This window comes from Camelus bactrianus, chromosome 3 (assembly GCF_048773025.1).
Source record: "Camelus bactrianus isolate YW-2024 breed Bactrian camel chromosome 3, ASM4877302v1, whole genome shotgun sequence".
NCBI lineage: Eukaryota > Metazoa > Chordata > Mammalia > Artiodactyla > Camelidae > Camelus > Camelus bactrianus.
In genome coordinates this window covers 158,087,127-158,102,756 of record NC_133541.1, presented here as the reverse complement: position 1 = coordinate 158,102,756, position 15,630 = coordinate 158,087,127, and the positions used below count along the sequence as shown (strand labels likewise).

General features: G+C 42.4%; 1 protein-coding gene across 21 annotated transcripts in view; it reads left to right on the top strand.

Annotated features, from left to right (window-relative positions):
- The window catches only part of LOC141577204 (trafficking protein particle complex subunit 9-like), a 141,230-nt gene that overhangs the window by 67,598 nt on the left and 58,002 nt on the right, over window positions 1–15,630 (top strand). Inside the window, exons 18-19 of one of the 21 annotated variants that reach the window (XR_012505971.1) lie at window positions 5,992–6,219; window positions 7,236–7,470. The exons of 18 other annotated variants lie outside the window; for them this stretch is intronic. The gene's annotated coding sequence lies outside the window, so the exon portion shown is untranslated. Of the gene's footprint in view, window positions 1–4,687; window positions 4,825–5,991; window positions 7,483–15,630 lie in introns of those variants that run through there. 2 more of the 21 variants (XR_012505970.1, XR_012505972.1) reach the window with 2 other exon arrangements.

The following is a 15,630-nucleotide window of genomic DNA, read 5'->3' as shown; positions in this document are numbered from 1 at the left end:
CACAGAGAACCGGGCTGACCTCAGGGCCCCTGCTGGGGGAGGGGCTGCCCGCCATTTTGGTCCTGGGGGCTACTTCTGTCCCTTAGCTGGGGCCTCAGAACTCCCTTCACATCCCAGTCCTGTTGATACAAGAAAACACATGTGGGGCATGGGAAGGGCTGTGTCCCAGGCTTTGGTTGAGCCCCTGGAATGTGCCCCACCAGACGTGGGTCCTTGGCTTCATGCAGGAAAGATTTCAAGAGCAAGCCACTGTTGAGTAAAGGTAGATTTATTCACAGAGACACGTTGAAAGGCAGGAGAAATGCCACGAGGTGTGGGGGTTGGGTGCTCAGATTAAAAGTATGTACACACTCCACAGACAAATTGTGGGCCTTCTCCGAAGAGGGAGAGAGAGTGATGACCACGAGGTGGCGCTGTGTTGCTGGTTTTCATGGGCTTGGTTGTTTTATATGCTAATAATTAGAAGGAGCAGCCTAAGGGCAAGGGGCTGGGATTCCCAGGGATTTGGCCATTTCCCACCCTTTGACATTTTGTGGCTAGCCTTGGGATGGCCATGTTGCCTTGGGGCGTGTTATTCACCATGTTACTATTACAATGGGTGTATAATGAAGCTCAAGATCTGCTAGAAGTAAAATCTCTTCATCCTGAGCCTCAAGGCCTACTGGGGGTTGAATCCTTCACCATTTTGATGTTAATTGCTGTGGACTTCTTTGAATGGCTGTGCTCTGGCCCCTTACATCCTGTCTCTCTGTGTTGACACAGAGAGAGCAAAGGCCGGGCCCTGCCTGTGCTCCTGCATTTAACAGGGAGAGGGGTGGGGTGGGCTGATGATGACTCTGAGTGGTGAGAAGTATGTTTCAGATTTTCCCACGTGGGACATGGGGACGTGCCAGCAGCCACCGCAGATTTATCTCACGGGCATTATCGCTTGTGTCACTCATCTTTTTCTATTTTTCTTTCTTTTTTTTTCAAGTATTTAATCTAAATTTAACATCAGGTTTTCTTAGGAAAGAAATTTCTCTTTTTCTTTTCTTTGGGCCTCTTTTGGGGGGGTAGGTAATTAGGTGTATTTATCTGTTAGAGGAGGCCCTGGCGGTTGAACCCGGGACCCCGTGCACGCTAAGCACACGCTCTACCACTGAGCTCTACCACCCGCCCCATCATCTTTTACTTTTTGCTTTAGCTGCCAAGAATCTTACGGCTGAATTTCTAGTCGGACTTTAACACTTACCCTGACTTCATGGCATTCGTTTTTATGAGTTTACCTCCCCCTGGTTTCATTTAAGTATTGAATCTCCATTTTCTCTTCACTCTAACTTTTGTCTTTTTGTTGTTATGGTTGTTAAGCTGTGTTAAAAATTGTTTAATTTCTCTTTTAGCAGGAGGCTGAAAGTAAATAAATATGTAAACAAACATCACACTTAAATGTTTTATACATTCTAAGCTGTTTATTAGTTACTTAAAAACCGAATTGAATACTGAAGTGATAACATTTTAAAATTATTTTTTAACATTTTATAAAAGTATAGCTGATTTACAATATGATATGTTTCAGGTGTACAATAGTTGCACAATTTTTATTGTTATGCTCCATTTATAGTTATTGTAAAACTTTGGCTATATTCCCTGTGTCGTAAGATACATCCCTGTAGCGTGTTTATGTTACATGGAGCAGTTTGTATAAGAAAGTTGGGTAATACAAAGTCTGGGGCGTGGCTCTGTCTAACCCATGTTCATGGTCACCCTTCCTGTCAGAGCCCAGGCCCTCACTCCTGTCTGCAGGGGAGCAACTGGAGGCAGCCCTCATCAGCGCTGGCACCACCCTCTGAGTGGCAGTGACAGCAGTGACTGTGTGTGGACGTGCAAAGTGTTGTTCCAGGAGCTTTACATGCATTTCTGCATTTAATAATTAAAGCCCTCCTGTGAGGAATCATTTTAGGTTTTTAATTAATAATACATTTTATTTTGATTTTGAGAGTTCAAACTTCCAGAAAATTTACTGGAATAGTACAATAAATGCTTAGATACAGTTCACCTAAAAGGGCACTGTTTGCCCTTTTGTGTCTGGCTTATTTCAGTATAAACTTTCAAGGTTCATCCATGTTGTAGCCTCAGTCAGTACTTTATTCTTTTGGTTTTATAATATCCTTTTTCTTTTTTTTTTCGTTTTTTCTCTATTTAAAAATATTTTCATTGAATTCTAGTCAGTTTATAATGTTGCGTCAGTTTATAATTTTGCATCAGTTTCTTGTGTACAGCACAACACTTCATTTATATAGGAACATACATGTATTCATTTTCATATTCTTTTTCAACATAAGTTACTATAAGTTATTAAATATATTCTCCTGTGCTATACAGTATAAACTTGCTGTTTACTCTATACATACTCAGTATCTGCAAATCTTGAACTCCCAATTTATTTCTTCCCACAACCTATACCCTCTGGTAACCATAGTTTGGTTTCTATGTCTGTGTGTCTGTTTCTGTTCTGTAGATAAGTTTATCTTTTTGTTTCTTTGTTTTTTTAGATTCCACATGTGAGCGATCTTATATGGTATTTTTCTTTCTCTTTCTGGCTTACTTCACTTAGAATGACATTCTCCAGGTCCATTCATGTTTCTACAAATGGCATTATTTTATTATTTTTTTATGGCTGAATAGTAGTCTATTGTACAAATATACTACAACCTCTTTATCCAGTCATCTGTCAGTGGACATTTAGGTTGTTTCCATGTCTTGCTATTGTAAATAGTGCTGCTCTGAATATTGGGGTGTAGGTGTCTTTTTGAATTACGGTTCCTTCTGGATATATGCCCAGGAGTGGGATTGCTGGGTCATATGGGAGGTCAATGTTTTGTCTTTTGAGGAACCTCTGTACTGTTTTCCACAATGGCTCCACCAAACTGCAACCACAGTGTAGGAGGGTTCCCTATTCTACACAGCCTCTCCAGCATTTATTGTTTGTGAACTTCTGAATGATGTCTATTCTGACTGGTGAGATGTGATATTTGATTGCAGTTTTGATTTGCATTTCTCTGATAATGATATTGAGCATTTTTTCATGTGCATATTGGCCATTTGGATGTCTTCATTGGAGAAAAGCTTCCTTAGGCCTTCTGCCCATTTTTGAATTGAATTGTTTGTTTTTCTTTCTTATCAAGTGTAAAAGGTGTTATATATTCTGGGAATTAAGCCCTTGTCAGTCTCATTTATTGCAACTATTTTCTCCCATTCCATAGGTTGTCTTTTAGTTTTGCTTACTGTTTCCTTTGCTGTGCAAAACCTTGTAAGTTTAATTACATCCCACTTGTATATTTTTGCTTGTATTTCTATTGCTTGAGTAGACTGCTCTAGGAGAACATTGCTGAGATGTATGTCAGATATTTTGCCTATGTTTTCTTCTAAGAGGTTTATAGTGTCTTGTCTACATGTTTAAGTCTTTAAGCCATTTTGAATTTATTTTTGTGTATGCTGTGAGGGAGTAGTCTAACTTCATTGATTTACATGCAGCTGTCCAGTTTTCCCTACACCATTTTCTGAAGAGGCTGTCTTTACTCCATTGTATGTTCTCACCTCCTTTGTCAAAGATTCAATGACCAAAAGTTTGTGGGCCTATTCTTGGTAATTTTGTTTATCCGTTCATTGATGGATGGATATTGTTTGTAACCTTTGGCTACTCTGAATGATACTGCCATGAATATTGATGTGCAAGTTTTTGTGAGAATATGTTTTCATTCTGTTGGCTGTACAGTTGGCCCTCCATATCTGTAGTTTCCACTTCATGGATCCAGATGGCTGGTGGTAAAGGGAATCGAACTTCCTTGGATTATGGTATCCAGGTTGGGGGGTTCCTGAAACCAACCCCCCGAGGATACTGAGGGATGACTCTACATGTAGGAGTGGAATTGCTGAGCCATATATCTCTAACATTTTGAGGAAACACCAGACTTCTCCAAAGAAGCTGCACCATTGTCCCTTTCCACTGGCCGCAAATGAGGTATCTCTGCCTCCTCAACGACACTTGTTATTGTCCATGTTTTGATTATAACCGTCCTAGTGGGTGTAAAATGAGAACTCATTTTGATTTTGATTTGGCTAGTGATGCTGAGCTTCTTTTCATGTGCTTATCGGCCATTTGTGTATTTATTTAAATCCTTGGCAAATTTAAACATTGGGTCGATTTTCTTTGTATTGTTCAGTTGTAAGCATTTTTTATATATCCTGAATACTAGTCTCTTCTTAGATACATGCTTTGCAAAATTTTTCTCCTATTCTGCAGATTGTCCTTTCACTTTAGTTTTTTTAAGCATTAAAACAATTTCTTTACAGGGGAGGTAATTAGATGTATTGATTTATTTTATTTTTCTTGCTAAGCATGCACTCTGTCACTTGATATACCCCCTACCCCTGTCATTTCACTTTCTTGATGATGTAATTTGTAACAAAAAGGTTTTAATTTTGATGAAGTCCAGTTTATCTGCTTTTTTCTTCTATCACTTGTGCTCTTCGTATTGTATCTAGGAAACCAAAGCCTGTCCTAGGACCACAAAGATCTATACTGCGTCTTCTTTTGGAAAGTTTATAGGTTTAGTTTTTACGTTTCTGTCTGTGATCAATTTTGAATTAATTTTTATTTATTTAAAATATGGGGGTCCAGATTCCAGATTCATTCTTTTGCCTGCAGATACTCAGCACTCCCTGCACCATTTGTTGAATAGACTATTCTTTCAATGGAGTGTTGTTGGCACCCTTGTGGAAAACTGACTGTAAATGTAAGTTTTTTCCCCCTGGGTTTTTATTATGTCTCATAGATTTATTTATCCAAACTTATGCCAGTACCATACTGACTTAGTACTATAGCTTTTTAGTACCCTTTAAAGTGAGTCCTCCAACTTTGCTCTGCTTTTTCAAGATTGTTTTGGCTGACCTGGGCCCCTTGCACTTCCATATGAATTTTGGGATCACTTTTTCAATTTTTGCAAAGAAGTCAGCTGGAATATTGATAAGGATTCCACTGAATTTGTAACTCACTTTGGGGAGTCTTAACATTTTTAACAATATTGTCTACCATTCCATGAACATGGGATGTGTTCCATATATGTAGATCTTTTAAGTATTATTTCGGTGATACATCAAAATATTCAATGTACAAATCTTGTAAATTTTTGTTAAATGTATCTCTCATTTTATTTTTAATGCTGTTGTAAATGGAAAGGCTGAGCTTCTTGAGGGTAGGACTATATATTAATTTGTTTATTTCTAGGATTTCTACACAGCAAATACCCTAGGTTTATATTTGCTACATAAATCTATCCACAACTCTTCCCACCCCCGTGTTATAAGAAACCAAGACCCAGGTTAAGCTACCTGAACACCTATGTGGAAGTGAGAAATGAGACCCTTGGGTGGGGCTTTGTGAAGATGATACTTAGAGCTTATTTAGGATGGCTTCATCTTAAATTCCTTTAAACAACACTTTTCGTGTAGTCAGATACATTAAGATCATGCCCTTTTGATGTGCAGAGGAGCTAAGACTATCATTTTCAAATATTTTCTAGTGAGAGTGTTGTACTTGAAATTAAATTTGCATCAATATTTGAAGATATATGTTTCAGGAATTTTGACTAAAGAACACCTGTCTTTATTCATTAATGACAACTAAATTCTCAAGCAACATGTAAGAGTTTGAGCAAACTGCCCCAGCCCCGTAGGGCTGGTTGGCTGCAGCTGTAACTGGAGTCAGTGCTTACCTCTCCCAGCACGCTTGGGCTGATCTGCTCAAAGGTGTTCGTCCAAATGTTTGTCTGTAGTCTGTTGGACAAAGCCATTAAACATTGAGTTAAGGTTGCTGGAATGCAATATATTCCTATTAATATTAAGTAGGCACATATTGAGTGCTTACTGTATGTTGGGAATTGTCCCTCAGCCTCACATGTATATTATTTCACTTAAAACTTCATATATTTCCTTGTTATTCTCATTTTACAGATAAGGAGACTGAGAATTAGGTCTTCTGTATTTTGGATGGAGCTCATTATCAATGACAGGAAGTTGTAAGGAAAAAGATATTGATTCATCCTGAGAAAATATTTTTCTGACCGTCAGCATTGAAGAGGGTGAACACTGAAGAAGGTGATCATTGTTTGATTGAGACGAGCCCCGGGTTGTACGGAGTCAGCATCCCTGTCCTGGACACGGCACGTGTAGATCTGCGTGGTGGGTGAGGCGGCGAGGCTGCACAGGGAACGCGGATGCCGGGCCGTTGGGCTGTGCTCAGGCCTGGTGGGGCTTTCTCCTAAGGGCAGTGGACCGTCATTGACAGATCTTAAGTAGGGGAGTGGGGTGCTCTCGTAGATCACTTTTGTCTTGTAGAATGCTTAGAAACATTTAGAAGGCTCTGCAGGAGGTGATGTGATGAGTCAGATTAGGGTGGCAGCGAGGTGTAGGAGTGTAGAATTTTCAAGTGGTTTTCAGTCCCACTTTTGTGGCTGAGTAGCTGTGTCACTTTAGATGATGCACTCAAGGAAGTGAAACAATTTATCTAATCAATTGAAGAAGTGATGTACCGACCTCCCAGGACTGCTGTGGAGATCCAGTGAGATAACGTGTGAACAGTGTGCAGCGTGGTCCCCAGCACACAGTCAGTGCTGAGTGAGTGCCAGTGAGTACCTGGTAGGTGTGGGTGGTGGGACTCGGTGACTGAGGAAATCTGGGCCCTGAAGGTGGGGTCCAGTCACATCTGTGAGTGATGGGCCTGAGCTGGGAGAGGCAGGGAGACCTTGCCCCCCGACCAGGGGCCCTGGGTAGGACGGCTATGGGAGGAGCACCCTGAAGTCAGCTCTTTGCAGTTGGAGCTCGAGTTGCCCTTGAGACATCTAAGTGCATTGTCATGAGCTCAAAGAGGATGTCTGGGCCCGGGCTGTGAATTTTCCTATAATCTTAATCCCTGAGGACTCCGAGGTATTGATCACTGAACGTGAAGACATACTTTACAGGACAAGTGAATAGTAGTATCATCTCTGTCATCAAAGCTCACATCTCTTTATTCATCACAAGTTTGCTATTGGGTACTTACAGAGCTCACTTCACCGCCATCCCCTGGGCTCAGGCTCCACAGTAAAGAGCTGGTGAGCCTCCCTCTTTTCCAGAAGAAGACACATTTAGCTGGTAGACTTCTGTACCTCGCCAGACTTAGAATTTTAGTTTGTTGTTTTAATTCTATTTTCTGTTAGACATCTCCTGACAGGAGAGACGTTTTACCTCATGGACATATTTCAATTAGCTGTTACTGAGAATTGCTGATCTGATCCATAGTGTAAGTATTATATTAAACTTGTAGAGTATTTATCATTTTTCTGTCTTTGCCCTTTAATTTTGTATGCCCCTTCAAGTCTCTATCCTATTTGGGGCCTTATTTTTTTAATTAAAAAATGTCTATTTGCAGTTAAAAAACAAAATAAAAGAAAAAATACACATGATAGCTAAACTTAGAAAATATCTAGTGTGTTTTCTGTCTCGGCAATGGATGGTTGTAGAAACTCGTGAAAACCTTCATTACACAAGTTTCTTAAAATGCTGATTAAGAAATAAAACCTTCCTTCTTCATCTTTCAAGCTGCACAGCTAATTGTGAAGAAAGTGAGGGGAAATCCTCAGAAGCCAAGACAAACCAGAAAGCAGGGATTCTGGGTGATACGCAAGCCTTAGAAGCCCTGGGGTGCCTGTTGGCTCCTGTACTGAGTTTCAGTTGCCTTGACAGGAGGGTAGGAGGTGAGCCCGAGTCCTCTCACACTGGGAGTTGGATGACTGATCATATGTAAGGCCAAGCCCATCCCGAGAAGCATGGTTTACTAAAGGGTTAACTATGAAAAAAAATTCATCAAGGTAAGACAGTAAGGAAAGTCAATTTTGTTGGAAGAGGGGAAAAATAACAAATCCAAAGTAAGGATATAGTTTAAAGCTCTTCTGGCATGAGAGTAACCACAAACTCCTGGCAGAGAATCACAGCTACTCCTGGAATGAGAAGCTGTGGTTTGAATGAATCAGTGAGCAGCCATTCCGAAAAAGGCCTCCAGAGTCCTGTGGATCAAAATACTTGACTGCAAACACCTGTCTTCCAAGGTCTCATTCAAATAACCAGAAAGGTTTTAAAGGAAAGAAGCCATAATCATAGTTCTATTTCTTAACATTACTTTATGCTAGGAATTCAGAGGTGACTATGGAGTTGTCTCCTCTTTTATGGACCTTACCTTCTCTTTGGGGAGACAAACTGACACAGTTGGGGAGCTTGGTGGAGGGAGGTGATAGTCTGTTGCAATTAGCCAGGAGAGGAGATTAAGAAAGCAGTGAAGGGTGGGTGAACTTTTTAGCTGAGGACATTCTTGTTCTGCTGGCCCTTAATTGCAGGCTCAATGAGCAGTCACTGGAGGGAATATATCTTACGGAGGATGGACTTAGCTCAGGCCTCTTTAGAATGGACAAGTGAACCTGGAGAAAGACAGTCAAATCTGTGCAGACATTAAATTTCACTTGAACGTGCTCCATCCCTGAGCCAAAGATAGGACAAATATGCAGCACTTCTTAAGGACAGAGGAGTGGTTTTTAAGGTTCTCCAAGAATGAAGCCCAGGGAACCGAGATGGCCAGTTGTCAAAATGTGACTTTGCTCTTTGGATGGTGTACTCACCAAGTATATTGGCCTTTTATACATTTCCATTTCTCTTTAATACATGTCAGGTGATGAGGACGTGGGCACAAGTGTTTGACACCTTGTCGAGGTGACTTTGGGTACCTGCCTAGAAACACGGGCATGGCTACAGCTGCGTCACACATCTTGCCGCCCATCCCGCTCCCCGGCTCCATGATCACGGCAGAGTGGTTCCTTGTTGACCTGTCCATCTCCTCTGTGACATCATAACCCATGAAAAGACCGGAGAGTATTAACTTGGCTTTGTTAAAGTCAAAGGAACAGATCTAATATGGAGTCAGATTTGTTCTTTCCTATTTCAGTAGTGCCATGGAGAAGGCAGTTTGGGCAGCTTTTTGTAGGGTCCTCGAGGCTTTCCCTCTCAGCCTCTGGGGGCCTCTATTGAAAACCCTTCATAGCTCTCTGGCCTGCTGGAAAACCACTCCGCCTGTTTTGCCCTGAAGATGTGTTCAGTTTATAACTCATCTCTACTCCTTGGAAAACAACTCAATAAAAACTCAGTTGGTTTTCCACCAGCCATGGGCAGGGGTGAGGGATACCTTGTTATTATTTCATAAAATAATAATAATAATAATAATAATAATAATAATAATAATAATAATAATAATAATAATAATAATAATAATAATAGAAGTCTTAAAACAGCACTGGGCACATAAGTGAGAGTCAATAAATGCTTCCTGGCTTAAATCAAAAGTGATGACTCAGTGATTCCATAGCTGCTGTATTTGCTGAGCTAGTTACTCCTTTGCTCCATTACACATTTTTTTAACTGAATAAGAAATACATGCAAATGGTTAAAAAAAAATTCAAACAGAGCACAAAAATACACAAGTGAAAGAAGTTTTCCCTCATCCTCTCTTCTTTCAGCCCTCCCTGGAGATGCCACTGTTTACTATCCTTTGGGTGCTTTTCCAGATATGCTATGCACATTCCCACCTATGTATGTAAATTCCTTTAAAGTTTTAGTTATTTTTAACTTAAAGGGATTTAAATCCTCAAGTGGCTTCTGCCTGGGTAATAGAACAGAACAAATCTGACTCCATATTAGACCTTTTCCTTTGACTTTAACCCTATGCTCTGTCTCCTAGGCTTCATCTTGCTTGTAAAACAATGTTGCTTAGAGCCTGAAATATACAGGAGAACCTATTCTGAAGGCTCTGATCTTTAAGTATATTTAACACATTTTCATTCATAAAAAGATAAGAAATTGCAGAATAGAAAATAACGTTTGTTTTGTTAGAGGTTTACAGAGATTTGACCCAGGCAGATAGCTGCAAGAACAAAGGATTCTAACAAGAAGGAATTCCTACACCAAGAATATTGCAACAACCAAGCACGTAGGAAAAGAGCCTGAATTCTGACTTGGGGAGATGGTTTTCCAGGACATTAGTTTGCCATCTAGGTCTACAGAAACTTGCTATTCCATGCCCCAACACCTGGTCTCCCAACTTATTGGCCTGTCCTGCACTGAAGAGAATGAATTTGGACTTGGTAACACTCCTATCTACCTAGCAAGCTGGGCACTGGAACTGAGTGTTATGGAAACAACAGGCCAGCCAAGGAACAATCACCACTCGGAGTGTTGGCGTACTCAGATTTATTATGCCGGCGGGCTCAGAGGGGCTTCTGCTCCGAAGTTCTGAGCACCCACCTCCAAGACATACACATGAAGTTTTAAAGGGTTAATTACAAGTAAGGGTGTATTAGCCTATAAGGCTCAAGCAACAAAAAGCAAGGAATCAGCACACTGGTGCTTATCAACTTGTAATAGACACTTGTTGAGCTTCGATTTACGAGTTAGCTTGTTAGCCCAGTAAACTGACACTAAACTTCAGATTTACGAGTTAGCCCAGCAGAATTTAGATCAGTAAACCGACACTTATCACACTTAGATTTGTGGCTTAGCTTGTTAGCCCAGCTGGGCTTTTCCTTCACATGAGGACAGCTCTCCCACACCCAGGGAACTACTGTGAGCCCTTGATGGTTCCACTAGGGTGGAATGTGGTTTACCCAGGACGGATGGGGACTATGCACCAACACTCAGGCAGTCTGCTCTGTCTGGGGCTCTGATCTTGAACCACCCCGCTCCCTGCCAGCCCAAAACCTGGGACAGTGGAGCTAAGGCAAAGATCGTGCCTGCCTGTTTCCCAGTGTGTAAAAGGGGAATAGGTACTCTTCCCAAGGTAGTTCTGAGCGACAACACCTGCGGGTGCTTGGTTCCGAGACCAACAGAAAACCCTGCTCCGCGTGGGGGCAACAGGTGTGATACCCGTAGGGGTTCTGCAGCAGCATCGGATGGAGGGCTGGATCAGGGAGGTAAAACTTGAGCTGCGGGCCTTGAAGGGTTACAGAAGGGTACAGAGGCAGGACTGCCGCCTTCTTCAGGGTGCCACCAGAGGTAAAGCTTTTTCTCTCCATCCCCGCTAGGACCTTACCCTTTCCAGATCCCTCCCTTCTCTCTGCTCTTCCTGTCCATCTGTCTCCCTCCACTTTTTCCCTCCTCTCCTCCCCCTCTCATCTTTTCCCTCCCTCACTGCCCCACTTTCTCTCGCAGAACCCAGAGCGGATTGCTGGCCCTCCTGCGCATGGGCGGTCGGTGTAATCTGGACCGCGGGTTCGAAGCTCAAGCTCCGAGCAGGGATTAGCCCCAAAGGCTTCTCAGCTCTGTCGCCCGGCAGGCCTTTAGGTCCTGCCCGGGGCCGGTGCCTCTGGCTGTGGAAGTGCAATGTGGGGTCTCCCGGGAAAGGGGTCAGGCGGCTGCGGGAGGGCGGTCCGCGTGTCACAGACCACGAGGGCGTGAGTCAGCCTGTGTTCAGCTGAATTGCTCAGGCCAGACCCCTCTGCCCGCGCCACCTGCCCCAGTGACCCAGTGCCCCAGCACCCCGGCCACAGCTTCACGGGGCCAGGTGTGCACCTGCCGCCTCTCACCCAGCCGGGCTCCCCTCAGTCCGCTGCTGGCGTCCCCTTCCCCTCTATCGCCCGCGAGTCCTCTCCTCCCGGACTTCCTCTCCTCGGCCACCGGCCCGTCCCCACAACTGGGCGGGATGCGTCCCAGGCGGGCGGGGTCTGCGGACCCAGACGGGGCAGCTGGGGCTGGGGCTGGGGATGGCCTCCGAGCGGGGCTGCAGCCCGCGTTTCCACCCATTTCCCTGCCCTGCGACTCCGGGGCTGCCCTGGTCTTCCTTTCCCGCTCCCTGAGGGACAGCTCAGTGGCGTCTGAGCTGCTCCCTGGGCTGAGAGCCTCCGGCTGTAAAACCCAGCTACTGGTGGAGTCGGGAAAAGGGATCCTCAGTGCCAAGCGAGCTTCTGTCTCCTCCCTCAGTGTTTCTGCCCCAGGTAAGTTCCTTGAACACTTTCAGGTGTTATGATGGCGGTGCTTGTTGGTGTCATGTGTTTTTATAGTGTGAGGGATTACAGTGTTGAAAGCAGGGCTTTGTTCAGTTAAAAATGAGCTGAAGGCATAAGGCTGTGACATCCTCCTTCATTCCCTCTCCCAGGGTGAAACGTGTGACCATCCATTTTAAAAAGACAGTTACATTCCCTAACTAGCCCAGCCCAGCTTGGTGTGTTAACAGGAACAGCACCACCAGAGGCGTTGGAGACCCAGGGACATTGCAGTCCTAAAGAGCTCCTGGCACAGTTTGGTTTGTTTTGGTTTTTTGTTTTTCTTAAATTGTGGGGCAGACTAAGTAGTATAGAGGGAAAAATAATTGTCAAGAAATATTTTTTCATATAACAGCTTTATTGTGATATTGTTCACACACCATGAAGTCCATCCATTTAAATGGTACAATTCAGCAGCTTTTAGCATATTTACAGTTGTGCAACAATTATTATTCCAGAACATTTTCATCACATCAGAAAGACCAGTGGAAATGAATGACCTATCCACCCCTCCCCAGTGGTGGTTCTAAAGAAGTTTCTTGGCTATTCTTGGCCATAAATTAACTTGTTACATTCCATGAAAAATCTGGTAGGAATTCTAATCAGAATTGCAATGAATCTGTCTATCAAAACAGGAAGAATTAATGTCTTTATGGCATAAACTTCTTCTACCCATGAATATATCTGGGACCCTATATTTTCATCTCTCCAGAGCCTGGCCCATGGGAAGTCCTCACTAATTTTTGGGGTTGTGAATGATGAGATTCTATACATCATTAGTTGCAACTGTAGCCTTTCACAGAAGAGAAAATTAACCTCAGTGAAGCCAAGTGACTCTCTGATGGTCAGAAAGAGTGGCAGCCAGTGCTGGAGTGATCCAGTGGACTTGGTGCTTGCAACCAAAATTCTTCAGCAGCTACAGCTAAGGGGATTAGAGTGTTCTTTTATTTTTTCTTAAAGGCGTTGCTTTTATTTTTACTTATTTTTTTAAATTAATTTTTATTGAAGTGTAGTCAATTTACAATGTTAGTTTCAGGTGTACAGCAGAGATTCAGTTATAAACATATGCATATGTGTATACATATGTTTTAGATTGTTTTTAGTACAACTCATTACAAGAACTTGAATATAGTTCCCTGTGCTATATAGTAGGTCCTTGTCATTTATTTTATATTTATTAACGTGTATCTGTTAATCCTCCCTTTCCTGCCTGCTAACCACAGTTGGCTTTCTATGTCCATGAGTCCATTTCTAGGAGCACCATTTTTCTTAGTAATATATGCTGGTTGGCTGCTTTCAGTTTCAGTAATTCCATTTGTGGGAGCTTTTCTTCTGGTGGCCTTTATGTGGTTTGTACACGTGGTAATAGAGGTCTGTATTTGGGAGAACTCCAGGCCTCGTGTAGTCCCTGGTACAGAGTTCCCACTGAGTTGATGCTTGAACTGGGAAAAAAACAAAGTAAATGTTGGAATTTGCACTATGGTTGAGACTTCCAGGTTTCTATAACCTGCTTAGCCCACCTTAATATTGGCTGCACCCATACTTGGTAATTTGGTGGAATTTCATGGTATGGTGGTGTAGAGACAGGGCCTTTTATGCTAATTCACTTTCCTTTTTCTAACACTCATTCTCCTGGGCCTCCCAGATCCTCCCCCAGCAGTGCCCAGGGCTGGCTTGGTGCTACGCTGAGGATATATTTATTAATAAGGCCCTTTCCTCATCTCTTCTGAGCCTCCATTTTTTTCTCTGCACAATGAGGGCTTAGACTAGATATGTGCTTTTCAGTTTCTTTTAAAGCCATGTTTCCTTTGAGAAACAGAAAATGCAAATCACTCCTCCCATCCCAACCCTTTAGATTTTGATACAGCCTCCAAGGAGTGACATAGCACTTTGTGGAAAATTGATGTGATTGTGATTCCAGGTGGCACAGAAAAGACTCCAGAGATTTATTGCAGGGAGAGGGCAGGAAAGGAGCAGTATGTCACACTTTCTAGTATGAGCACTGGAGCAATGGCTTGGATTTAAATACGGTGTCTGACGTGGCCTCTCTCTAATCATGTACAATGTGATAAACTTCTCTACCTCAGTTTTTCTTGATGTGTCAAGTTGGCGTGATAATATTTTAGGGCTTTTGTGAAACATTATACACATAATCCATTTGTGTTTCGGTAGAAATAAGACCTGCTAGGGATTCAGGGATTTGTTTAAAAAAAAAAAATCTTGTCCATAGCACTCTGTCGGTGTGTATTTTTAATTTCCTGGAGGGTGAGGGTTGAGTCTAAAGTCCATCGTGGGACAGGTGGCCCATAGTTCTCTGTGCACCTGATTGCCCCCTCCTCCCCAGTCCTCTTCCTCAGTCCAGGATTAAGTTCCCTTGTAGATTTACACAGAGGTCTTGTGGAAATGGCTTTTCATTTTATTGTTTCACCAAGAAGGGCTGCCATCATGATCTCTGTGGTCAGGTTTTGAAGGGCTGCCATCATGATGTCTGGTCAGGTGAAGGCTATGCAATTGGGAGTTTCTATTTAATAAAAAGAAAAATATTACAAATAGAAAATTAGAACAAGGGTGATGACAGGAGCTCTTGGAAGTGGGCACCATTAGTTTTGTTAGCTTCAGGTGCAGTGGCCTCTTGCCACGAGGACCCATCCTCTTGCTCTGAAGTTGGAGGGACCAATGGGTTGAGTGGGAATGTTAACTGAGTGTATCTCATGTGCTGGGCATTGTCCTATTTGTGCTTTGTGTTCCTTATTTGAGACAGTGAGCTCATTTAACCTCAATAGCCTCTTTAAAAAATTAGACTTTTTATTTTGAGATATAATGTAGATTCCCATGTAGTTGTAAGAGATAATATGGAGAGGGCCTATGGACCCTTTGTATAGTTTTCCTTAATGGTTCCAACTTGCAAGTTTGGGGTACAATTCATTACTGACTCACTAACAATTTGAGGTTTGTTTTATTGCCCTAATTTTATTCACGATTAAACTGGGGCTTAGAGAATCACACAGGCCTGACCAGGTCACCCACATGGTTAGTGTCGAGACGGGTGGAACGTGGGCTTGGGATTTCCAGGCAGTACCATTATGATGGTCTGTGGCAGGGAGCAGCATTCATTTTGCTGGTTTATTCATTCATTCAACAAACATTATTGAGTAACCTCTGTGGGCCAGATGTTTTCATAGGGTTATCTGATTCTTCAGCAGTCCTGAGAATCAGGTATTGTTTATATTTTTTAATCTGAGAAAATTAGCTCTAAGAAGTTATAACCCCCCCAAATGAAATATAGCTCATAAAGGAGCGATACTAAATTTGTACAGTCACCCCTTTTTATGCAGGTGGTACCCTAGGCATTTTACATTTGCAAACTTCTGTAATCCAGATATATTCATGTAAGACAAAGATTTTTTTTTTAATTGAAGTATAGTCAAGTTTACAATGTTGTGTCAATTGCAAGGTTTTTTTTTGAATTTTGAATTAAAAAATATTTTTTCAGGAGGGTAATTAGGTTTATTTATTTGTTTCATTTTTTAAAATG